We start from the raw sequence: 25,597 nt of genomic DNA, 5'->3' as shown, positions 1-25,597 counted from the left end.
AAGCAAAGGTATGAAATAATAGCATGTTAAAAGCAGTAAGAAAACATCTGATCCATATACAGAGCAAGACAATTTGATAATATTAAATAGATATCCAATACTGTATTTTAGTTTAAGTCCTGGACAGAAAATCAAATCCCCCTTCCCCCATTCTACCATCCTAGTGAAGTTGTGTAATATTTCACCACAAAGAGACTCAGCAACCCTCCCCCCCAAAATTACGCATGTAACTTCTTACATTTCAATCTTCTGTAAGGTTAAATGTGTCACAACAAAAATTGTCATTGACCTGAAGCTGACCGGTTATCTGCTACAAAGGTGGTATTTTAATTACCAAAGTTAATTACTATCTCCATGGAATGCAATTTCCTAACTTCATGCCGCTGTAAAATAGGAAATGGAAAGTACAAGCAGTGCAGAATCCACAGAAGGTCTACACAAAGGCTTCTGTATGACTAATTGGTCTGAAATTTAATCAGGTAAATTTCTGTTTCATGTTCCTTTGATAAGATTATCTTAATTACTTTTTACAGTATCTAAGTAGGAGAAATAAAGAAAAAACAATCTGCTGAAGGGGAAAACTAATTCATAAGTCTAAAGGGAGAAAGGAAAATAAGGGGAGGGGGAATACACATCTGTTGATTAGGCTACGTAAAGCTCAAATCTTATACTTCCAACACTTCATGTTTCCAACTAGTCATAAATATACTGAACTCTTCCACAATTTGATCGAGTATAAGTTCAAATTTCTGAATTTTTTTTAGTTCTCATCTTCTTTAAAAGGCGTCATATGTGAACCGGTCATACACAAATATGCCAAAATAAGGATAAGGATCATATGTCCCATCAGCTCCAACACTGCCCTTGTGATGTACTAATACTGTTCTGACATTTTATGCATTTTATATAGTGGCTGTACAGTCTCTACCATCAAGAGAAAAAAAATACAAAATTTGAGACACACAGATTTAAGAAAAAAGATATTTCATCCGCAATATCAAAGGTCCCACGGAGACTTAATCATCTCACCAGGGGAGAACCCAGAGGCACTTTCATTTTCACCTTGTCTCGGACTAAAACATGAGTCATGCTAAGGATGCCTATGCTGCCAAAAGCCAAAGTCAAACCCGGAGTAATCTCAGGGAACTTATCTTTGGATTTGTCTCAAGAATTGTTTATATATTCAAAATGCCACATCAATTTGCACACTCTCGTAACATCTAGCAAACAAGCAGCAGGGAGAAGGCAGCGCCACAAACCAGGAGTGCCGAAAGCCTCCGTGGAGGCTGCAGTCAGGGCGTTCGGAGGCTGCGCGCAAGGCGAGAGCAAGACCATCCCTCTGAAGTGCTGCGCCAGGAATGACTTGATCACACTGCCCCATGGGGAACGGCAAGGACGCGGATTTATTTTCACCTATCACTGCTAATCTCTCTTCTCTCCATCATTTCCCTGCTGGATACTAAAGTGACAGATTTGGGCTCCTCCGTCTTCATAACGCTTCCTCAGAAAGAGGGCGAGCTCTCCGACTACTCCTTACCCAATTCTCATGACATTAAGCCCAAAAGTGAGCCGACATGGCACAGCGAATGGAGCTTGGAGAGTCTCTGAGCAGGGAAACGCTCTGGGAGGTCCAGGAAAAACAGCTATTTATGTGAGCTCAAAGGAAAAAAATCCAACCCCACATGAGAGCAGTTTTGAGCTCTCACTTGCAAATTGTATCGTCCTGACTGGGTCAGGACTAAAGTATTCCCCTGACAGACCATCACTGTCCTCCCGCAGTATGAGCGCTTGGACGACACTCTGTGGGGGGACCAACATGCGTGATCCCATTGCCTCATTTTGGTATTATTTTAGAAGAGATTTGGGATCGTTTCTCCAAACTCAGCTCAGCAAACTGCAGATTTGATATTCAGACATGGACTAAGCCACCAGGCACCAGTTCACCCGTGCTTGTGGGGTGCTTTAGAAGACTTCTGCAGATTCATTCCCCTCTCCTTAAAGATCCAACTGCTCTACACGCTTCCAATTTTAAAAATATGTTTTCTTCTCTATTCACATACGAAATCTTGTGTTGGAGCCAAATCAAGTTACTTAGTGGTACGTAAAAGCTGTTCATTTTTAATTTGATAGAAGATGTTTCCAGTGTTTCCAAATGTAAGTTTTTGATAAATGTAATTTCTATGAAATTAAAACAGAGTAAAATTAATGTCTGTACTTACTCTGTTTCAATAATGTCAACATTTCATTTGCATAAAATATTGTTTTCATTCCTCTTTAGTGCAACACATAATAAAGCTTTGTATTTTTAATTTATCTAGGTGAAAAAACATGAAGGTTCTGCAGCAGTGTGGAGAATCTTGTTTAAGAGTAATTTCAGGTTTGGTTTCATTTAGCTGAAAAACAAGGTTTTGGACTGCCAGAACTTCTCTTACAACAGAAGTCTGATTTTCTTCAGATAACTCTTAATTTATGTTATTTTCAGCCTGTACCTTTTTAGGCAAATAGTCACTTGAAGTCTGTCTGTTCAGTATTACTGCAGGTCTCATTCTGTTATTGTTTGTCTTCCGCAGTAAAAATAATACATTACATTATTAGCAGTGAGATATGTTTCTATTAAAAAAGATTAGACAAAAATAAAACCCAAAAGATGCCTTATCCACATCCTCTGAACTCAAAGGGCTGTTTTCACCCACACTCATGGATACTGAGCAAGGTCCTCTCTCTCTCTGAAATTAAATGAAGGGTCTGAACCAACTGAAGCTTAATTACACTGCAGATGTGTCCACAAGTGCAAACTGGAAATGGCAAGAGATACGTTGCGATCCCAAACTTTTGCTCCTTCAGTCCTAGAAATTAAGGAGAGAGGCGGCCTTTGAAATGTTACATTATAATATTCATTCAAGAAAATAAATTGAATCCTGGAGACTTTTGCGGCTCCTCATCCTCATGGGATTTCTGGTCCCTGTGATAATTAACGAGAGACGGACTTAAATGGAAGACACCTTTCTTGTTGCTGTCCACAAGCAATTTATGAATTGGCTAAAATTGCTACAGCTAAATGCTTCAAATAAGCTGGCAATCCCACTGTTTTCTAGCACTGCTCTCAGTTATTTTGATTCTCCAGACACGTAAAAGACAGGAGTTATACATTAATTATCATCCAATATTCTTAATCAACATCAGCTATAAAATTCTTAGTCAAGCTCTTGATCACAAACTTAATCATGCCTAGCCCAAACTGATTCATCCTGTTAAGTGGGATTCATTAAAAAAGGCTCTGCTATCACATCATCAGACACTTTCCAAATACGATACTTTTTTAGTGACAAACAACATCCAGTTGAAGCAATCACTACAGGGGCAAAGACGGCATTTAATTAAATAGGATAGACGTTTGGCTTTGCATGAGCTAGACAGCTGTACAAGAAAGAGGACTCTAATGCTCCAGCTCCATCATTCATATATTATGAGCTATTTCTGAAGAGCCTCGTGATACCTACTGCTCTAGCAAAGAGAGTAGAAACCTGATGAAGAAAAATCGTAATGAAAAATTAAAATATATTTTTTGCAGTTGTAAAAGGTAACAAGTCATTCTCAGGGTAAGCAATAATTGGAAGAGTAATTATAGCTCCCTTGAGGTGTTTATGCACATCTCACTCCAGCTAGTTTAAATACTGAGCTTCGTTTGTAACGTGCTCTCCTCTCGTTTAACTGTACAACAGCTCTCAGCAACAGCAAGGGTGGCTGGGAGCTCCCAGGGCAGCCCTTCACAACCTACACAACTGAAATGGTGTTTTCCACTACTGGAATAGCCGCTGGTCCCTCTATACATTGCAGCTGAACACCCTGGATGTGTGAGTTCTGGAAGAAATTACTCTGAAATAAGTTTTTGTTTCCCCCCAGAGTTCTATGGAGCCACAGGGAAAAGGACAGGGGAAGCATTACGTTTGATGACTTGATATCTAAAAGGATGAATTCAGTATTACTAATATAGGGTCAATCAAGATGCACAGCCAGATAGTCAAAGTGCACATTAGGGTAGGAAGAAAGTCAGGCATTTTTTTCTTCTATCAAATTCAAGTAGATAACTCTTCTTGACGGACAGTTTGGAAATCCAGGCTAACTCTTCTGTAAATCACTACAGTCTATAAAAAACCACCAGGATAAGGTATCCATTATGACAAATAAGTACTTAAAACTTTGAATTGTTTTTTTTCCCTACATCTCAGGAAAAGACAAAAAGGAATCAGAAAAAAAAAAATCACAATATGTTGACAACTGACAAATTTCCATTCATCCAACACATGATATGTTCTAAATACAAGTAAATTCCTTGGACAATTATGAATGACTGGTTACTATCTGAGAAAATCTTTTTAACATTCATTAAAAGATTTATGTCACTCAGAAGCTGTAGAACAAATGGAATTTACAGTCTTTGAAAATTAAATGCAAGCTTGTACCTGATTTATTACAGGGATGATGTAATCAATAATAGAATTGAAGCTTAAAAGCACAAGGTCTCATCTGACAGTATAGCATCTTCTTCATCTGCCCTCCCTGCAGCAGCTAACTTCTGATCCATGGCATCTTTGGTAGTAAGAACCACTTTTGCCAAAGAGGAGACATCTCTTCCCATCAACTTTTTTTTTTTTTTTTTTTTACACCGAGTACCTGGGTAGATTTAATAGTGCTCTTTCACCCTGTTTGGTATGTGCATAGAATCTAATCTCACTTTCCAAGTTGTATCTTTTATCAAAAGAAAAATGTTTTTGAACTGGCACTCAGGAAGCAGGAGTAAAAGCGTTATCTCCAAAGATCATCCATCAGTTACTCTGGTTAATTAACTAACGCATAATCTTTCTTTACCAATGACAAAGCCTGGTGACTTTGATCTTTCAGGTCCCAATCAGATGGATATTCGCTGTTTTTGTGATTAAGGCTTCCTACCTGGTAGGGTCTCACAGGATCTTCAAGCTAAATTTCACTTTTCTTTGCACTGGGCCATTTGATTTGCCCGGTTGTGCTTTACTTCCACACTAGCACAGGAGTTTCCTTTCAAACACCGCACATACGTTTGCCTGCCACGTCCCGTAAGCCTGTTTTCCACCTCATGCTCTCCACCATAGCTCCATGAAGTACAATAATGTTATCTGGGACGCAGGGTCTCCGAGCAGCAAGTCCCCATCCCTGCGGGAAGGTCCCCAGAGGAAGCGGATGACATTTTCCTATATGATAACTAGGCAGGTTATGTGTACAACATTTCCCGCTTGTGGGCTGACTTTCAACGAAGACTCGAGGGCCAGTTGCGTATCACAGATCTAGGACTCAGCAGGTGATACGCTGCATTAACAAAAGGTCCGATTAACCAAAAAAATATTGCGTGGAAGCGTTAGCCTCCGTTTCCTGGATAATGTGACAAAAGCTGTAGCTACCTTTATGTCTGGAGATCTGGGCATCAAATCTCACGTTAAAAGAAGAAAAAAGATGTCATTTAAAAGATGAAACTTAGGGAGAAACTTTGAAATCATGCACAGAATGCTTCTTATGTAATGAATAAGAAAATTATTTTTAGAGTAATGAGCAAAATGAAATTACTGCTGCACTTTTCTCCTTCAAAGGGAGTTGTCTAACTGATAAGTACTGTGATTGAAATGTCATCATTTCAGAAGTTTGTTTTGTTCAAATATATCTCATACATACTGTAGGTTAAAGTTTGCATTGCCTCTACATGCTATTTATAGGCGCACAGAACAGATATGTGACATTCCCATATATCTCTAAACTTTCTGCTCTGTCTATAAGTTCATCCTGGGGGTGCAGGTTTACATTCTAACATGGTACAGTGCTCACTTTCCTTAAAAAAACTCTACTAGTACCTTGTATGTTTCACATTAATTTTTTCCTCTGTCAACACGACTCACTAACAGACAACCCCCTCAAAAATGAACACGTATATTAGCATGCCATGCATTAGTCTGCAGCACTATCATTTATTTTTATGGAAAACTATTCATAATTTATTGCATCAACACATCAGTGCTACTTTCCATATATATGTAAATATATGTATATACTTGTATATACATTGCATCTTATTCTTAAGTGGGAAGCTTACTTCTACTAATTGCTGCAGAAATTTCAGGACTTTTCTCATATCTTTTTCTCCAAAAATATCTTTAAACTTCCTTCATATCTTCAAAATATCCCCGATTTTTTACACTAACCACTGCATTCTTGTGTTTTTTCCAAGCACCACGCTGCCGTGCAACAGTGGGGTTGGGGGCTGGTTCCTGTGACAAAGCCACCTGGCCCACGGGCAGCAAACCAGGCTCCCACGCAACTCACCAGGAGCATGTTGGCTCCTCGGTTCCAGCGCAAGACCCACCTCAACCACAACCCCTTGGGAACTCTTTGAGGTTGGACCAAAAATGAGGCCAGGTTTTATTTCAGTACAGCTTTCTCAGGTGATCGGCAGCCCGTGCTGATCAGCCTGACCACATTACCACTGTTTATATTCTGCACACAATTCTTTTTCTTCTAAAATGTGTATCTAATTCACTCTTAAAAATGTTCATGGTTGCAGCTCTTACTGTACTTCTGGCAATATACAGTAATTGGCTTGAGTATTTTCTGGTTTTTAGGGTACTATCTCTTCCTGGCTTCAACCAAGTTCTCCTCCAGACTTATGTAAGGTATGAAATGTTTCATCAAATTTAGCTCCATACAAGAAAAAAAAAAATCAAGTAATGGGGTAACAAAGCATACAATTAAAAATGGAGATAGGAAGCCGCATTAAATTCTCATTCCCTGTAAATTCAGTTCATACAAAAACAGAATTTGGCCTCACATAATTAAGAGCGCACCAGCAAATACAGCGCCTAGAAAACGATTTCTAAACAAATTACAAATCTGCTTCCAAGGATTTTTTTTTTTAAAGCTAAAAACCCAGTGATGTTCATACTTAACTCATTAATCTCAAAAAAAAATTAAATCGATATTGTTCACCGTAAAGTAATTAAGAGACTGTCACTAGTCAAACTTCTTAGTGATACCTGCATTTTCTCAAAGATCTCTGGAAATGCAGTTAGTTACTTGAGTACACAGTGATACTTACCAGATCCTCAGCAATGCCAGACCTGCCTAAGATTGCATTATAACAGCAGGATAAGACATGTATTCAAGATCTCTTTCTTACATAATATTTGATAAGATCTGAACGTGTGAACCATTTTCTTCTACAGTTCTTAGAAACCCCTGACCGGTATGATGCCCACGCAGCAGGTCAGAAGTCTAGGACACTGGAAAGATCTGCTTTGGGAGTACAGCGGCAGCAGAGACTAGAATAAATGTCTCTGCTTAACTCCAGGCCAGGAGATCATCTATTCCCAGTACATTTTGCTTACAAACATGCCAATATACTTCAAAATGGTTCTTTCAGTGAAATCCAGCCTGTTAGCCTGGGTACCTTTAATGTTGTTAGAACACGGTATTGCCACCTCAAATTCCAGGCAGCTTCAGAAAGTCCAGTGGTGTCATACAGGTGTTAAAGAACCAACCTAAGTTTTCTATAGGAAGGAAAGGTTGTTTGGACACAAAGAGTCTGTGTTTGTTTCTAGAATTCCTATTAACTTTGCCTAGTTAAGACCATCTGCACACTGGAAGCTATTGAAATACCAGAGGAAGGAGAGCTCATTTAAATACATTCACTTTTCTTCAATACCTAGTTTAATACATTTTGGGCTTTAATCCGGCTGCCTGATACCAGCAAGCAAATGGTCACTTTATTCCTATCATCATCACAACAAATAAAGTCAACCTCAGAGACTACAAATGCTTTCTCCACTGTAAGTACACAACAAAGCTTAACAGGCTAGAGAGATATCAGGAGATAATCGCATCCTTGGGACATTTAACGGGCATGATAAGTACCACTGCCAGAATATGATTATCTTCTGATAACAAGAAACCCTGGAGTTTTTACACTGCTGCAAAAAACTCATTACTGGGATGAAAACCTGTATTTATTCTTCCTGAATATGGAGCTGGCAGCTGAGAGCTATGCGCAGCAGTTGCAGCGGTGGTTCGTTTCACGGCACAAGCTCTTGAGGTGATTACCCAGATGCCAAAGTTGACCCCCTTGGTTATCCTGAGCTAAAACTACACAGGACACAGAAATGAGCTTGCACAGCATTTAACCTCCTCCCATGAATTCCACCGACTGTTTGAGGTGCAACCACTTCCAGGGAGAATGAAGTTGTATCTGACCATCAAAAAAATCCACAAAGAAATTATAGGAATATAGGATGGCCTTGTGGATAAGAAAAAAAAAAAGTAGTCCTCACAAACTTTATCACCATATTTGCACCAGAGGCCTTCGGAAGTGGGTTATTTCTCAACCTTTTTACAATAAGGATATAAATAATAAGCCTGCACGTGGAATGGTTTTCCTCTCCCACCAACGCAGCCTCAGTTCCAAAAGGAAACCCAACTCCTGCCAACGCACCCTCTGCTCCAAAAATAAAAACTGTCTGTTTTGGGACAGCTTCTTCCTCCAGGAAACTTTCTGCAAGTGAATGAAGGTCATCTGTTCCAGAATAGCCATTCCCTCAGATGCTTTAAACTACATTAATGTGGTTTTTACTATTGATTAACCCTAACAAAAAACTCGGCACGGAGGGTATTTCTGTGATGTCTCATCCCTCGTGCCCAGTTCTGGGCTCTCCAGTACCAGAGAGACAGGGACATACTGGAGCAAGTCCAGCAAAGGGCCATGAAGATGGCTGGGGGCTTGGAGCTTCTCACACAAGGAGAGGTTGAGAGAGCTGGGGCTGCTTGGCCTGGAGAAGGGAAGGCTCAGAGGAGATCTTATTTGGTGGGGGGTTGTAAAGACAGAGCTCAACTCTTCTCATTGGTACACTTTTTTCCTGTGAGGGGGACTGAACACTGGAACAGGTTGCCCAGAGAGGTTGTGGCTTCTCCATCCTTAGAGATGCTCAAAACCCAACTGGACACAGCCCTGGGCAACCTGCTCTGGCTGCCCTGGCTCTGATCAGGGTTGGACTGGACGGTCTCTGGAGGGCTTTGCCAACCTCAGCCATCCTTTAATATACTTCAAAGATATTTTTCCCAATGAAAACCTAAATGTATGTTTGTGGGGAAAAAAAAGTGGTTTTGTTTAGATGAATTTATCTTTTTAAATTAAAAACACTGCCAAAGAATTCCCAATCACAGACATTTAAGCATAGCTCAAGGTATTCAGACAGGATTTCTTTCCCCACCTGCTACCAGGCTCACCACCTATAGACACAAACAGAAAGATGACCTAGTTCAGTGCCTTCAGTTTCCTGCCAGAATCAAAATCAAATTTAAGGACTGGGTAACTTCCACACAGTCATAGTTTTGTCCTACCAACTGTTTCACTCAGCAAAATGTCAAGTGTATATATCTGAACAAGAGGTTTCTGCATCATAATCTTCTCTCGTAAATACTTGAAAGCACTTGGACTCCTACCTCTCTGCACACCAAAGGCATGAATTTACCTTCAGAGAAATGCCCTCTCTCCTCTTCTCTTTGAGGATGTTATTCCCTTCCTAGAGCCCCAGTCTACTGAATTGGTATGACTAAAGTGGTTTTATTTTTAAAGTGCTTTTTTATTTGTATTTGGTTTTTCCAATAGTTAACCCATCCACCAAAAAGTCATCCCCCCTTTGCAGCTGCAGGGAAGCAGCTTTTCTACTAAAACAAAGGAATAACAAAAAGCAAACCAGGTTTCGTTCACCAGCAGTGCAGAATGCCTCTAGTAAGAAACTGTCAATCCACATCCTATTTTCTCCCACACCTTTGTGTCACAGCACTGCTGATTAAGGTGTCACTTCATACCATAGGGAGAGACTGTAAATCGGTCTTTCTGGTGAGACCCCCCCCAGAGTACTGCATCCAACTCTGGGGTCCTCAGCACAAGAAAGACATGGACCTGTTGGAGCGGGTCCAGAGGAGGGTCACAAAAATGATCAGGGGGCTGGAACACCTCTCCTGCGAAGAAAGGCTGAGAGAGTTGGGGTTGTTCAGCCTAGAGAAGAGAAGGCTCCAGAGAGACCTTATTGCAGCCTGTCAGTACTTAAAGGGGGCTTATGAGAAAGATGGGGACAAACTTTTTAGCAGGGCCTGTTGCGACAGGACAAGGGGGAATGGCTTTAAACAAAAGGGGGGTAGATTTAGACTAGATATCAGGAAGAAATGTTTTACGCTAAGGGTGGTGAAGCACTGACCCAGGTTGCCCAGAGAGGTGGTGGATGCCCCATCCCTGGAGACATTCCAGGTCAGGTTGGACGGGGCTCTGAGCAACCCGACCTAGTTGAAGATGTCCCTGCCCACGGCCGGGGGGTTAGACTAGATGACCTTTAGAGGTCCCTTCCAACCCAAACTATTCTATCATTCTATGATTCTGCAGGTATCTACCTGCCCTCTCACGAAAGATCTAGCTTGATTTTTTTCTACAGCTAGCAAGTAAATTTCGGTAAAACCCAAATTGCTCATAAGGACCACTAGCCAGATTATCATTCTGAACAAGATTATTCAATACTCAATTATACATTACTTCTCTTACTCAAATTTAGGCTTACACAAACTGAGTCCCAAAAACAAAAACCAAAGTGATTTGGTAAACAAGTGTAATAAAACTTCCAGGTTTTTTTCTCTTTTCCTAATCCAAGAGCAATCTTTTTCTAGTCTTAGAGCTTTACCCCCAGCACTTCCCCCCCCCCCCAATGTAAACTGCATTATGTTTTAGAATTGGGACTTCATTTATACTTCAGGCATGATTAGCCAAAGGCATTTCTATAAATTCATGTATGATATACAAAATGGGCCCAGATGCTGTTTATACAGAAGGTACATTGTCTACTATAGCTTCCTTCCTGATAGAAGAATGAATAAGCAGCCCAATTTTTATCATCCTACATATTATATTCAAGACATTACTGTAAATATCACAGTCTAGTCCACATTGAAAATGTGCCCACTGTGTGAGAACCTTGGCAGTCCAATTAGGAGAACATAAAATACTCTTCAGAAAAAGCAAATCATATAAAGCTCTGGTTATATGTCAAAGATTTGAGATACACCCATGCGGGACAGCAGTTTCAAAAGTGGAAGTGGAAGAAGTTGGCTTGTTCCCTATTCCTGCAAAATGTTTTTCTGATTCCAACTGAATTACTGCTAATTACTGTCACAAAGAACACAGATAGACAGATCTCTCTGCCTGTGTTTACAGAAAGCTCACTGCTCAAATCCAAGTGACAAATGAAAATTTTCCACAATATTTTAGAAAGATAATTGTGTCATCTGGGAAGCTATGTCACAGCTGTATAATAGTGAGCAGGCCCCAAGATGTGTAACAACTCCTGTGCTGAATTAATTTCAGCTAATATATTAATTTTTTTTTTTTGAGAACACCCTAGGACTTGCAGCATTTTAACAGGGCTGTCTGAATACTCAAATGAGTTCTCTCAAACAGGAAGATACAAGCATGTTTTATATAAGCACAGAAGTCCATACATGCATTTGCATGTACGTTTTGGTGAATCGAGAAGAAAATCCAGTGGGCAACATGGCTGCCAAAAGAAATACAGCAGGGAAGGATCTCCTCAATACTGTAGTCAAGTTTTCTGCAACTCCATAAATGATTTTTGTTTGAGCTTTTATTGTACATATACCAGAAGTACATCTATATCTCTTCACAAGATCATTATTAGGGAACTACACATAAAAACTCATTTCATCAGTACCAGTTCCTTTATTCCTGCAGCCCCATGCCATTGCTTCTGTCCTTTATAAAAAGGGGATAAGAGAAGAACTTAAGAATATACAGTGTCTCCCAAAGTATATGGACCATTATCTAGGGACAGCTATATTATCAAATGAAATATAGAATTTCTCATTGATACTACATTTGGATAGACCTCAACAAAAATGCACACAGAGAAATAAAAATGCACACAGAATATCCATGTGTTCTCAAGTTTATTCAAGTATACGGTAGTGAGGGACCCCAAGTAGATTTTACACTGAGCTTACTTTTCTTTTTCTTCCTTTTTTCAGCAATTCCCCTACTTTAATATCTTTATCATTGACTACAACTATCACCTCATCTCAAAGTATACCTTTTAATGCCTGCACGCCTGCTCATTCAGCCCCAACACCAGCAGACAACCTGCCTCCTCTTAGAGCCTTTATTAGGGTCCAAACACCTGAACATCTTTCTAACCGGACATTAATAGCTTCAACTACAACCCATGTGATTTTCTTTCACTTTTCAAATAGCAGTAGATATGCTCCAAAGTTAAAACTGCTAACAAAAGGAATAGGAAGAGATACTGGAAGATAATGACCTTGTATGGACTTCACTCCCTGAATTTGAAAGTCAGCTCCAAAAAAAATAGTAAAAGTGGTCAGAATGTGCTGCTTGATCAACCAACAAACCTAGGGCCATATTGAAAGGGTCAAGTGAGCCTCACATAGCCAACATTTTCCATCCAAAAAAAAAAAGTCAGACCATTTTGATTCATATAATTCTTCAGAAAGATACCTTCAAAATTAGGAAGGACTCCAAAGCAGAACCAAGTGTATAGTATGCATACAGCTATCTTTAGGATACCTTTGAGCAAATTCAGACACTTGCAACACCGTCATAAATGTTAGAGCTACCAGAACCACCACTCTGAAAGCTGTATGACAGACTGTAGCAGCAGATTTGTTTTTATGAAAAGAAATATACAAAGATTATTGAAGTTAATTACTTTTCCACTTACACAGACAGTTTCGGCTTATGTTCTAGAAGTTAATGTTCTTATTTGCAAGCCATATTAATCTAAAATTCTCGTAACAGATAAGCCACAATTTATTTCTGAAAAACTCCAAGCATTAGCACAACATTAAATAGTGAACATTATCCCCAGACAATGGCAAGGTACAGAGAGCAACGCCAACTTCAAGAAGGCTTTTGCAAAAATCAGTAGAGCCATAAATAGTGCTCTTGGCACAACCTCCACCTGGGTTTTCTCCCACGGAAAATATGTTGAGAAGATTTCTCTGTGGCACTGGAGCAGCTTAAATCTAACTGGACCAGCCTCAAAAAAAAAAATCTTTCTACCAGAGTCCAAAATCAGGGAATCGCATCTAACCAGGCACACTCAGCTGTTCAGAATTTGGCAGAAAGTCATAGTGAAAATGCCAAAAGGGACTTTCTCCCAAGGGCTGGAGCTCATCTTCATTATTTCCTATTGAAACAGAGGGAAAGCCCCATGCCTATTAAATACTTTGTCAAGAAAGTAATATTGCGTTAGAAGCTACGATGCATGAAAAGCTCCAATGATCCAAGGATATGATCAGCAGCACTCTGTGCAGGAGCCCGTAAGAAACTGGGGACACTATGGTATAAACTGCTATAAAGAACTTAGCATTTACACTGAGTTCTTATTAAGACAAAGCCACAGCAGCTGGGATGAATCAGTACACCACAACAGTTTAATACATATGAGAGTAGGAGGATTACATGGCACACTGGGACTGTGAAATTTCCATATTGGGACCTTTAAACTTCCCTTTCAACAGCTGCAGCTCATATTGCAATGCTCATTTTAATCCATTATTTTCCATGCTGTGCAATATAAAGACACAATGAAGTACCAGAGCTACGCTTCCAAGAGAGGACCTTATAAATCTCAAACCGTTTGGTCCCAGTGGGCCAAGTCATAGGAGCATGGTGATCCCTGGAGCCAGCCTTGCACCAGCCTCCCACAACCACTCACGGAAAAACCCTCATGGATTTTGAGGGAAATGCTTAAAAAGAACACTGGACAGGAGCAGCGGAGCAGCAGCCCCTCACATCTCCTTAGTTACACTGACTAACTCATCAGTGTAATGAGACATCACAAGCAGCCTGATTCAGACAGACTTTATTTGCTTCTCTGCTCATTTTATCTCTTCATGTCCAGATTTGGGGCCAAGCTATTGCTCATGGGTTTAGTTTCACAGCAGGCTTTTTCAACGCCAGACCCTAAACAGGAATAATCAGAATTCGATGCGCACTCATGAAGTCAAAATGGAAAGACCGATTTCCCTGGTGCACGGCTGCTTTTTTTGACAAGCACTCAAGCTTCTTGCAAGAGCTGCCTTGAGCAGTAACAATATCTCTGCTCATCAACCCCGGGCTCACGCGCTCGGCGCGGCCGTGTCACAGCTCCTGACCTACGCAGCAGCGATGGGGGGTCAGCCACAGCAAGATCCAGCGACCCGACGCGCTGCCCAGACTTCAGCCTTACTGTTTCCTTTTGATTTTAGGGGACTTTTTTTTCCTCCCCTCTCCACTCTAAAACAGGTGCAAATAAAGTGTGTTGAGATGTGACAGCAGCAGAATAAAGAAATGCAAGGGTTTAGAGACTTCAAACACAGCTGGGAGAGAAGGACTCTCAGGTGACCCTGGCAGGAACCTGCTGAAGACAACCAGAGCCTGCACAGGAGAAATCCAAAAATCACAGGTCTATAGAAAATATGTAATTAAAGACTACTATTTTGCAAAAATGTACCGTAACTGAAATAGTCATATAGGCAAAATTTCTAACTTTTTTTGGCTTTGCAAATCCTTCAAAGTTATTTTGACATTTCTTTGTGTATGTATAATACTTTAACAACAGGGGGGAAAAAACCTTCTAATTCATGCAGAACAAGTAGGTAGATAATGTTCTTATCTAGTCAGTAGGAATATTTAGTGCCTTTTTTATAAAAGCACGCTTACAACATCCTACAAAAAGGACCAATTAACCACAGATTTGTGCATTTGTTCTGAGCAGTAGCATTAATAATTTGAAAACACAGTGGTATGCACAGAGCTGAATTCATACTGATAATTGCTCCAGTGTAATTTATGTCAGTAGGTGCTACAGGAGGAGTATGGTATACTAGCAGATACAGTAAATTAAAAATAGAGTTTGCATAAAAGGTAACGTACCATTAAACTTAGCAATATCGATAGAAGTACATTGGGAAGGTCAGCAGCAAGAACAAAAATCCCTAGATACACACCAGTATACTGACACATGAAGAGTCATCCAAAAACTGCAATACGGACGTTTCAGAGCAAAGATGAGCAAGAGGTCACGGAGACAGACCAGAAGTCAGACTTGGACCTGGTGTAATTCCATTAACTTCAGGGAAATTGCATCAGGCTCCACCAGAGATGCTGAATTTGGCACCAGTTCTGTGAAACGTACACTGAATAAATACACAGACTTTACAGCTTCTTGCTGGCTTGTTCAAGTTGCCTTGTTTTTACTGAGTTGTTACAAAAGTCACTGTTATTTGTATTTGGAAGCATTAGAAAATGATAATACTGATTTAAGATAGAGCATGTTTATTCATTAATCTAAAATGCAACCAAGTATTTCCTACAATGTAAAACATTATATATAGTTTTTCCTCTATTTTTCCATTATTGAATTTTTTTTTAAAAATATGCAAGTGTACTGAAATACCATCTAAAAAGCGTATTTCTTCTGTGGACAGAAGAGAAAAGAGAGACAGATCAACTAATATATTCCCTACAGGGCTTCTAAATCGTGATGGTTCCAGGAGAAATGGTGAGCTTCCAACCAAGGCTGGAGCCCACCTCCACAAAGTGGGAGCTCAGGATTTTATACTGAAAAGATAGTGAATATTCTGACTTTCATTTATAACGCTTCCATCAATATATTTCATTCTACATCTGAATACACCCATAGAAAGCCTGATGCGATTACTAGGATAAGACTAAAAACAATCTTTAGAATATATCTGGAATACAACTATTTGGTAAAGCCTCTTATAAAATAATTGAGAAGGTTACAAAACCATATAAAAGAAAAAGTTTGGGTGAAGTTTTATACTATCCTTCCCCTAAAGAAGGATACTTCGACTTAGAAGAATAAAGTTTAAATTCACAATTTCTTATTACAAAAGCTACCATTAGAAATAAAGAATGCTTTTCAAATGATTCTCAGCAGACACAGAGTTTCCTCATAAATTATAAAATGACAAATGTGAAATTTTCACCCTATTCTTTCAAAACATTGCAGAAGCAAATGAGAACAGTAGAAGATAACTAAACAAACTGAGTTATTACACATTGCTCTACAACCACCTGAAAGGAGGTTGTAGCGAGGTGGGGGTCGGTCTCTTCTCCCAAGTAACAAGCGATAGGACGAGAGGAAACAGCCTCAAGTTGCACCAGGGGAGGTTTAGATTGGATGTAAGGAAAAATGTCTTTACTGAAAGAGTGGTTAAACATTGGAACAGGCTGCCCAGGGAAGTGGTGGAGTCCCCATCCCTGGAGGTATTTAAAAGACATGTAGATGAGGCGCTTAGGGACCTGGTTTAGTGGGCATGGGGGTGTTGGGTTGATGGTTGAGCTCGATGATCTTAGAGGTCTTTTCCAACCTTAATGATTCTATGATCACATGACTGTTTTCAAGCACATGTTCAGACAAATAGCACTGAAAATACCGTCCACCTCAGTTTCCCACATTTCACAACTTCAGCTGCCTGAATATCAGGTCCAAGAGTTGGAAGAGATGCTACACTCTACCAATTAGGAAAATAATAAAAGAAACATTTTGTTCGAAGAAGTATAGCTATAATACTAAAGCCCCCACATGAGTCCATTTTGGGAACAGTTTTAGGAAAGCCGTGTAACATTTTCTAGCTGGCAGACGTTGCACTTGGGAATACCCTGGCGTTTTATGGAGTCTTCCGTACCACTGAGATCGATTCAGCATATTACTAAATTCTAATGAGAACTTCTTCCATTTGCTCTATTTCTGAGACGCAAGGTTTGAACAGCAGCAACCATGTCCAATACATTCTATTTGATAATTACAGAGACTGAGCGGGTTTTTTTTATAGTAACTGAGGAGTTTACAATGACTTTACAGGCAGCTTTACGTGCAACCCCTTACCTCCATGGGTGGTGACAGCCTATGCCTGGCCACCAACATTACCACCATAAATCAGAAATCCTCACTGCTAATCTGCGTTATGAAATCCCTTCAGGATTATGGAACAAGGCAGCTTCTTGCCACAGAAAGAGCACTTGCTATTACTCATGAATATTGTAAGGGCTAGATCTGAACATGAAGAATATTTCAAAGATCAATTAACGTAGCTGCAGTTGAAGCTATGCATTCAGCACTCACACAGAGGAGTTTGACTTGCATTAGCACAGACAAATCAGACCAGGTAGAGAACAGTCAGTAGAAACAAGAAACTGGGTGAACGCTTCCGAGCACTGCTGAGTGCATTTAATAGGCACCACCAAAACATCGAAACAAATGAAAATGAAGCATTTAAACAATGCAGTCCTCTTCCATGAGGCATGATGACAGCTCCCTGGGATAGAGAATCACAGTGCTGGAACAGCAGCGATTTTAAAGAAATTACTGGCATGCTGTGTTTGGTTTACTGTCTCCCACCTTGCATTTTACAAACTGTATCAAAGCACATAGTATAACGGCTCCAATTTCTTTCACAGCAGCTTCACCATTTGAGAAAAATTGACAGATTAAATAGAACGTAACTGCCAAAGCAACTGTGAACTATGGCTGCCCAAGAGAAGAAAATGATGTTCCCAAATATCACGTTAAGAAGCGCTTTTGTGATCAAATGCAACAATAGTCCATTTCATTATAATACCCTTAAAAAAAAGAAAGCAACTCTTCCTTCACCCCCCCTCCATAGGCACAAAACATTACTGCAGCTCATGTAACCCTCCCGTCTTCTCATCTGAAGAGGCTGTCGAGTAGAAGTGTCACATAAAGAAACACGTGTATTGAATTTTTTTGGCTATGTGCACTTTTATTTTGATGAATTCTCAAGTCTGACCTGCTTCAAGTAGGGAAAAAAAAATATCTGGTCCTAACAGAAATTGATGATGCTGTGTTAAATGACCCCCCCCAATTGCTTCACTGAAGAGACGAGCGCTAATCTAGCCAAAACACTGGAAGTTCACTACTTTATCAACGCTGACATGCACATGCCTAAGTGCCAGTGACATATGCATACATGCGTTATTTATCTTGCTCTGCATTCATTAAATGGACAAATTGATATCTCAAACATTTTAAACTCATGCTGTCTTCTCAAAGTATTACGGGCTCAGCAGAACGGGCCACCCCTGCTTCAGAGGCCAGATGTGTTGTTAGCCTTATTGGCTAGACAAGCTATGAAAACAAAGGCATTTTATGATATTGTTTATGAAACAAATACCAGATGACACCCCACACCAGGGCACTGCCTGACAGGGTTACTTTGTCCTGCATTATACTGAAGATAAAAAAGGGGTTTTTTAATAGCTCATAATTTAGCCATTGGGATAAAACTTGCAATAATCCATTTCTAGGCTACATTCCTGTTAAATCTACTAATGAGTATGATTTCTTCAGCCCTTACTTTATATAAAAAGCACTAAATAAAACAGTGGTCTTTTGGGAGCTCTGACAGAGGCAGGCAAGAGAAAGTTTTAATGTTCTCTAGAGATGGGTGGGACGAGCCCAGCTCCAGAGCCGTTCAACAAGCCTGCTGGGCAGCACAGCTATTCTCTGGCATGCCAGTCTCTAAACAAAGGAAAAATGGGATATTTTAATGAACCATCTGCATTTCTACAACTTCAAACTGAGCCCAGGCATAGTCTTAGTGTCTCATGGATTTCCAGGTGGACTATGGTCCTTCATTAGGAAAGCAAAAAAACCCCATAGCATCTTTAGGGGAAATAGATGCTCCAAATCCCTTGATGATTTGCCATTTAGTTGACTTTTACTAGACTGCAGGCAGCAGTGAAACCACCCAAACTTCAGCCACCCAAGCTAGCAGCCAACCTCATCTTCACCCTCCCCACACCGCCTCCTGTATTGCTCCATGAGCTCTATACCCATGCGACAGGATCTGAATTTCAAACTGAAATATAAACATTAATCCAACAATTGTCTCTCAAGGTTCTCTGTTTTGCCAGGATTTTTCAGATTATTTCTAACTAATGAGATTTCTTCATTGTAAATAAGAGGCAGTTGGCCCAGTTATTAAGCAAAACAGCATTAAGAGGTTAACTAGCATGTTAAAAATGCACAGCAACTACTGGAATGTTAAAACACTTGAATTATACATTAAATAGAGCACACTAGTCAGTACAAACTGAATTCTGAAAAATAATATTAAGCAGCTGATTTCAGATGAGAAGAGCAAGAGTATTTCAAATCAAAACAGACAATTCATTATTAACAAAACCCTCCATATCTCTGTCTTTAAGCAGCTCGTAACTCCTTCAAGCTACAACAGGGTCTGTTGGGAACAGTGTGAAAGCTAGGAGAAATTCCTTGCTGTCATCCATTCCAGTCAGATTTTAATGTTGTTCTAAGGGAGGCTACTTGTTTTCAGTCTTAAAATTCAGTATCTTCTCCTGTCTTCAGTTCTCGCCACGTCACTGTTCTGCATCCCTTCAGTGGAAAAACCCTTCAGTGCAAACCCTTACGTCAGAAGCTGTCCGCCCTGCCACGGCCACAGTACCACCGAGTCCCTAATCCCAAGGGCAGGGAGACAATTCAGCAACTCCAGTTGCCTGGATGGTGTTTTAAGAAGTCCTTTGGAAGACAGTAGCAGTTATGCAACATCTTTACGGGTATTACCACCTCCGCCTGAAACCACCTTATTTCTAGTTTGTTATCCACAACCCAAGTGATTTACAAAGAGGAATATTAAGTGTACCTGCATATATATATTAAACCAAGTAAAGTTAGCTGTAAAGCATCCAAATTGCCTGTGTACTAGTCAATAATTTCTGAGCTGCTTTCAGCTACGGTGCTAACAAACAAACAAAATGGAAGACCAACCAGTTTGCACTGGGCCCAGCACTCACACCAACAGCACTGCTAACTAGGTGGCAGCTCAATAAATATTCTAGGAATTTAAGGACTAAAGTAACAGTTGTACACTTGTACTCATCTTGGTACACATTTTCTGTTTCAAAACATAAATATAGACTGGGGGAGTAAGAAAGAAGATAGAATAAGAGCATGATGAATATTACAAAAAATACCAGGAAAGCAATTATTTCTAACCAAAGTTTTTTGGATTAGTCCAAAACACTTTTGTTTTTAAGTATAAGTATCTGATGGAAGCTAAAGGTCAAGTATTTTATGAACTCAGCTGGTCTGCACAGTAGGATAACGTACCATGGACTTCTGTGCAAAGGCATGCTGTGATCTCTGCCCTCACTAGAGATGGGTACACTACTGATTTCCTCCCCGTAGTCTATCTTCCAGTAGCAGGTAGTCCAGGCAAGCAGCCCATTTTACAGAAGGGAAATGATTCAGGATAACAGTCATCAATGACAGAAAACTGTTACCCAGGGATACAAAGCTACAGTTCATAAAATACCATCACAGATTAATCAGACTCAAAGTACTTCCATTTCAGTTGTTTTGACCTTCAAGTTGAGATTTTTTTTTTTTCCTTAAGCCCTTTACATCTTGTATTGAAAATATCATGGTGTTGAACGTCAGCCTGGAGCAGCACTTACAGGACTTTACTCCTGCATGGCTTTGATGCAAGTTAGGTGATGGAATTTCTCCTACTACACACGGGTATTTGGTTCAGAGTTAAAAAGACTATTTAAAAATCTCCAGAGCAATCTCATTTCAAGACTAGCATATGCATACATAAAGCAAACTTTATTCACACTGACTCTGCTTTATTTTCCCTTTGAGTAAGTACTGGAACGTGTAAGTGCTCTGAAGATACACTGCTGTTGAGCAAAGCGAGGCCAGTGAGCATTACCAATACCAGTGTCAGGAGAAAGACAAAAGGTATGGAAAATGTTATGTAGGTCTTGCTAGTCATTACTCTGAAAAAGAAGTAATAAAAGTGAGAGTATGACAAGAAAGTTCAGCTGGTGTTTGGTTTCTGGGGCAATGCAGTAAGCAAGTGGTCAATGCTGGCTCTTTTGAGATAAATGTCCACATAAAAGCATTTAAATCATAGAGGGCATTACTCACAGTAATACTGAATGATGGACGTTTTACATTATGCCAGAAATGAAGGTTATTTCTTTGCTGAACTAGCCTACTGAGAAGCATAAGAGCTTAAAAAAAAAGAGCTTATCACATCTACAACACTTCCAAGAAGAAACATAAAATAAGACAAGATAAAACATATTTTAGGCTAAGAAGTTCATGTGCGCTCACCAGAAACCAAGATGACAGATGTATGTCTCCAGCCAACCTCCTCTTCACCTAGAAATGTTTCAGAAATAAAACATACATAAACACACCAGCGTTGTTTTCCTGTCATTCCATCTTTACGAAGATAATCCAGGTTCTTAGACCAAATGAAACAGTCCTAAGACTGACCTGTAGCTGACATGCCTATAAGAAATGGGCTGCAAAGAGCTTTGACAATCACCTTTCCACCTGGATTCTGACATCTCTCCAGGTGAGTTACAGCCCTAAGATGAAGGGGGGAAGTTTCCGCTGCTTATTTCTGTAACTTTAGTCCACCGCTGCTCAGGAAGGAAGCACAATCTGCAGTCTCATTACTGTCTATACACAGTGTAACTAAGCAGAAATATTACTTGATCACGCATCCCCGATCACCCCAAAGCCATACCTTCTGTTTTCACGCTTTTGTATCCATGCATAAGTAACGAGTCTCTTCTGCCTCTATTAAGATTCCTGAACTTTTATCAGATTCCAGTATAACAGATAACTATATAATGTGAAACTTCTTAATGTTTGTTTTCACAAACCGTCAACGCAAGATACTGAATGTACTTGAGCCCTCCTGCTGCAAAACTCTATCAGGAGCGGTGGCAGCGCATCACCCAACATTGGATGCTGCAGCAGCCCCCGTGCTCCTCCAGGTCCTCACTGAAACACGGGCCGACCCTGGCCCCGCTCAGCCTCCGTTACCAGCCCCTTTGCTGTAATAACCATAAAGTCACCTTACACATGTATTTCTGGCAGCTACAGAGAGCCTTTACACTTGCTGTTTTACCATGTAAACGCCCTAAATAAGCGGGGAACATTCCTTAGACAAAAGGTGCCTGTATGGAGAGCTCTGGACATTTCCAAATGTGGTCTTTATTCAAAACTGAACTCTAAACACAAACCCTCTCAAGCAGTACTCTGCTACAGATTTCTATGCAGTATACATCAAGATGTCATATGACATATCATTTTATGGGTCAGATCATACAACATGCCTGGCTTCACCATCTCATTTTTCCTAATTGCTAGGACCACCCATGCAAGGTTTAAATTATGCTGTAATCTGAAGAAATAAGAAGCTATTTCCACCCCTTGTCCCATCTTCTACTTCAATTAAATAGCAGATAGTTAAACTATTTCATGCAAGTTAAACTATATCCACTATTCCCAAACGGCAACAAAATAGCCCGGTGGAACCTCGTACACCTTCCTCTTCCAGGAATGAGGATGCTCACTGCCACCGATATTGCTGTTAAGTGCGTTGTTTCTTACTGATCCATGGGCACACACATAATAGGTAAGGAAGAATTTATAAGTGAATGAGGCGGTCACTGGCTCCTCAAATGAGGCCTCCAAGCCAATATAAGCAAGCGATAGGGCCTTTCCCTGATTACGCACTCCAGAGACAAAGTAAAAAACGAAAGATAAAGATGGAGATATTTTTGTTCTGCGGCCTTGACTCTCACATCCTTCTGCCTGCTTAATTGCCTGCAGTTTACACTCTTAAGAATACTTTTAAATCAATGGAGTTGTCCTGGTTTATACCAATGGAGCTGCTGCTCCTTGTACTGCTCCATTCACTACAGAGATACCTGTTCTGCCCTGAGGTCTGGTTCATTTTTATAGCCCACCAGCAGGAACGGATTTTACACTAGTAATCCCTTAAAGTGTTTTCACTCTCCACGTTTTGTGCCCCACATCATGAATTCACTTAAACACTCAGTTTCAGCCTCATACCTTTTGAGCAGATGCTTGAAGCTAATCCGGTGCTTCAGTGGTACCCTGAGCCCGATGCATCCTGCAGCTTTCATTTCTAACTCGCAGGAACAACAGAAATTTGCTAACTAAACCTGAATTGCTGCCACTGGAGAGCACATTCATAACATGCAGCTAAGTTTCTGCTCTCAGCTACCCAGAGCTCCTCAACTTTATCAGCCTGACACAGAGGAAAAAGGTGTTTTGCCCATGTAGCCAGTCCCAAGGAATGACCATGGAACTAAGATATTAATCCAGAATTAGTTAAATCAGTGTCTTTACCCAGAAAGATGCTCCACCAATTTTAACTTGAACTCAGGCACTGGATTAGGTACCATAAAAATGAAGTGGCTTTCTGAAATAATGAGGTCATTGTACTTCATTAATTGAGAAAAAAATTAATTGCGTTCACAAGAAAAACCTCACTGTGTTAAGTCCAGCTGCTCCTTTCTCATATATACATCTTGAAAAAAACACACTCGCATAAGGAAGTGAACATTATCACTAGCGGCCAAAGGCATGTAGGACACGTAAACAAATAGCACAAGCTCAATGTTGCCCAGGAGACATAAGAAAGGATGATAAATAGGACAGGATGAACTTCTATATAAGCATCTTCAGAAACCAAAGAGCAAACCAGAAAAATTTAACCTAGAAAAAATTTGTTTTGGTGCATCGACTGCAAATTGTTCAAGTTATGTGGTTAATTCTGCAAATGAAAGGGAAGTTCTCATCTGAAAGAAACTCACCTTTTGGAACCAGATTTCTTTCACCTATCAGGGAAACCTACTACCTGTTTTGAGGTTGTGATTGCAACAATGGGAAGAATAGAAGGAAAAGGTTTTGTATGCATTTTGCAAGGTGTTTGTGGAATCACGGTGGTTACAACTTTGTCCAGCATCCTCCAAGCTCTCCACCTTGCAGCATTGGAAGGTATTTTGTACCACCCCCTAAATGGCTTCTCTTCTCTTGCTGGGACTATGACTACTGCTCAAGGCAGATACTCTTTTTGATTCTGTAGAAATTTGATTAAGACATAGGTGAAGCTGTTAAAAACCAGCCATCAACAAAAAGGTCAAGGCCTCTGGCAATGAAGAAAAAAAATTACTCCTGTAGTCTTCAAACAGATTTATTCTTGATATAAAGCAGGACCATTTACAGCTCAGCAAAATTTTAACACTGGTAGTAAAGCACATTACAAGCTTTCTTAATTCAATTTTCTCTGGCATTTATTGTGGTTAATAAAATACCTAAATGTCATCGAGATTTGTAAAAATGTATGTATAGGTTAATAAATGCATAAACTGGATTATTCACTAAAACAGCTTACAGAAAGCCTAGCATCCTAAATTGATACAGATTTTGGTTTTGTTCCCTATCAGAGGGGTAATTAGTGCTTATTTACAAAGGTTTTACTTTACAGCACTGTAAAAATGCATCTGCTTACTTCCACCATTTTCAGAGTTCATGCTCAGTTTCACAGGATCTACGTTACCTTAACGAAGAACTTTTATTCACCTAGATAAAAGAATTAAGGCTCCTCAAAATATCCTTTGTAGCCGATTCTTTCGGGAATACAACCCCACTACTCACCAAAATAAAGAGGGACCATAAATACCTAAATACAGGATGAAGATTTGCCTAGTCTGGAGTGGCAATAAGTGGCTGCTTATCAGGGGAAAGGGTCTTTGTTGTGACTTTAAGAAAATAACTTTGAAGAAGAAAACACACACTTAAGGGTGCTGGAACAAAAATGAAAGCGCTGATGGGAATGACAGTAGCCTTGGCTTCCACATTACGATGAAGTATTTACAGCAAGCTACTAAGGATTTCTTGGGAAATGGGCACAAAACTTAAGCTGTTTATTGCCTTGTACAGCTGTGTCAGGCCCGGTGAACTGCTTTGGATAGTTCAGTGTTTCGTCTGTGCATATGTGTATATATACACAACAGAAAAACCTAGATTATTTCTTTTTGTCACCTCTTAAACAGAAATGAAGGCAAACACACTAGATTACAAACATCCTGCGCTATTTGGGCAAAATTGCACTGGAAGATTCTACATATTCCAGGTACACTGAGAAAAAAACGACAACCCTATACATACTGCACCCATCCCAGAAAAGGATTTTATCCTTATTGTCCCATTTTCTAACGCAGTAGACGAACCCTCCTGAAAGTTCTGCCAGACATTCAGACTTTGGTTTTTATTCCTTCTCTTCATCCTGAGTATTTTAAGTTCAGCCTTTTCATTTCTGTTTTCAGATAGCTGTCTTACCCTGAGTCAGAACTTCCTTGAAATAAACTTTAGCATGGATATTATTAAAGAGCATTAATGATGATGATTGGGAATAGTCTTTTTTTAAAGACTACTTGAACATTTAGCGTACCCAAAGCTTTTATATGTAATTAGTGCTCTGAGCTGAATTCTGGTACAATACCATTTATAACCAAATTATTTTTAATTAACGTTTGGATGCACCAGACTAGAGGACTACAGGTTTAAAAGAAAATATATTAATATTTTATTTTAAAACCATTTAAAATGCATTTCTG

The 25,597-nt window shown here is 39.8% G+C and overlaps 1 protein-coding gene across 3 annotated transcripts in view; it reads right to left on the bottom strand.

Moving 5' to 3' along the window:
- Positions 1-25,597, bottom strand: part of LOC143164264 (contactin-4) — a 357,652-nt gene that overhangs the window by 270,445 nt on the left and 61,610 nt on the right. Inside the window, exon 3 of one of the 3 annotated variants that reach the window (XM_076346685.1) lies at positions 21,267-21,314. The exons of the other annotated variants lie outside the window; for them this stretch is intronic. The gene's annotated coding sequence lies outside the window, so the exon portion shown is untranslated. The remainder of the gene's footprint in view (positions 1-21,266; positions 21,315-25,597) is intronic. 3 annotated transcript variants of the gene reach the window in all.

The sequence above is a fragment of the Aptenodytes patagonicus genome, chromosome 8 (genome assembly GCF_965638725.1).
Source record: "Aptenodytes patagonicus chromosome 8, bAptPat1.pri.cur, whole genome shotgun sequence".
Classification (NCBI taxonomy): domain Eukaryota; kingdom Metazoa; phylum Chordata; class Aves; order Sphenisciformes; family Spheniscidae; genus Aptenodytes; species Aptenodytes patagonicus.
This window is presented reverse-complemented; position numbering and strand designations above follow the sequence as displayed.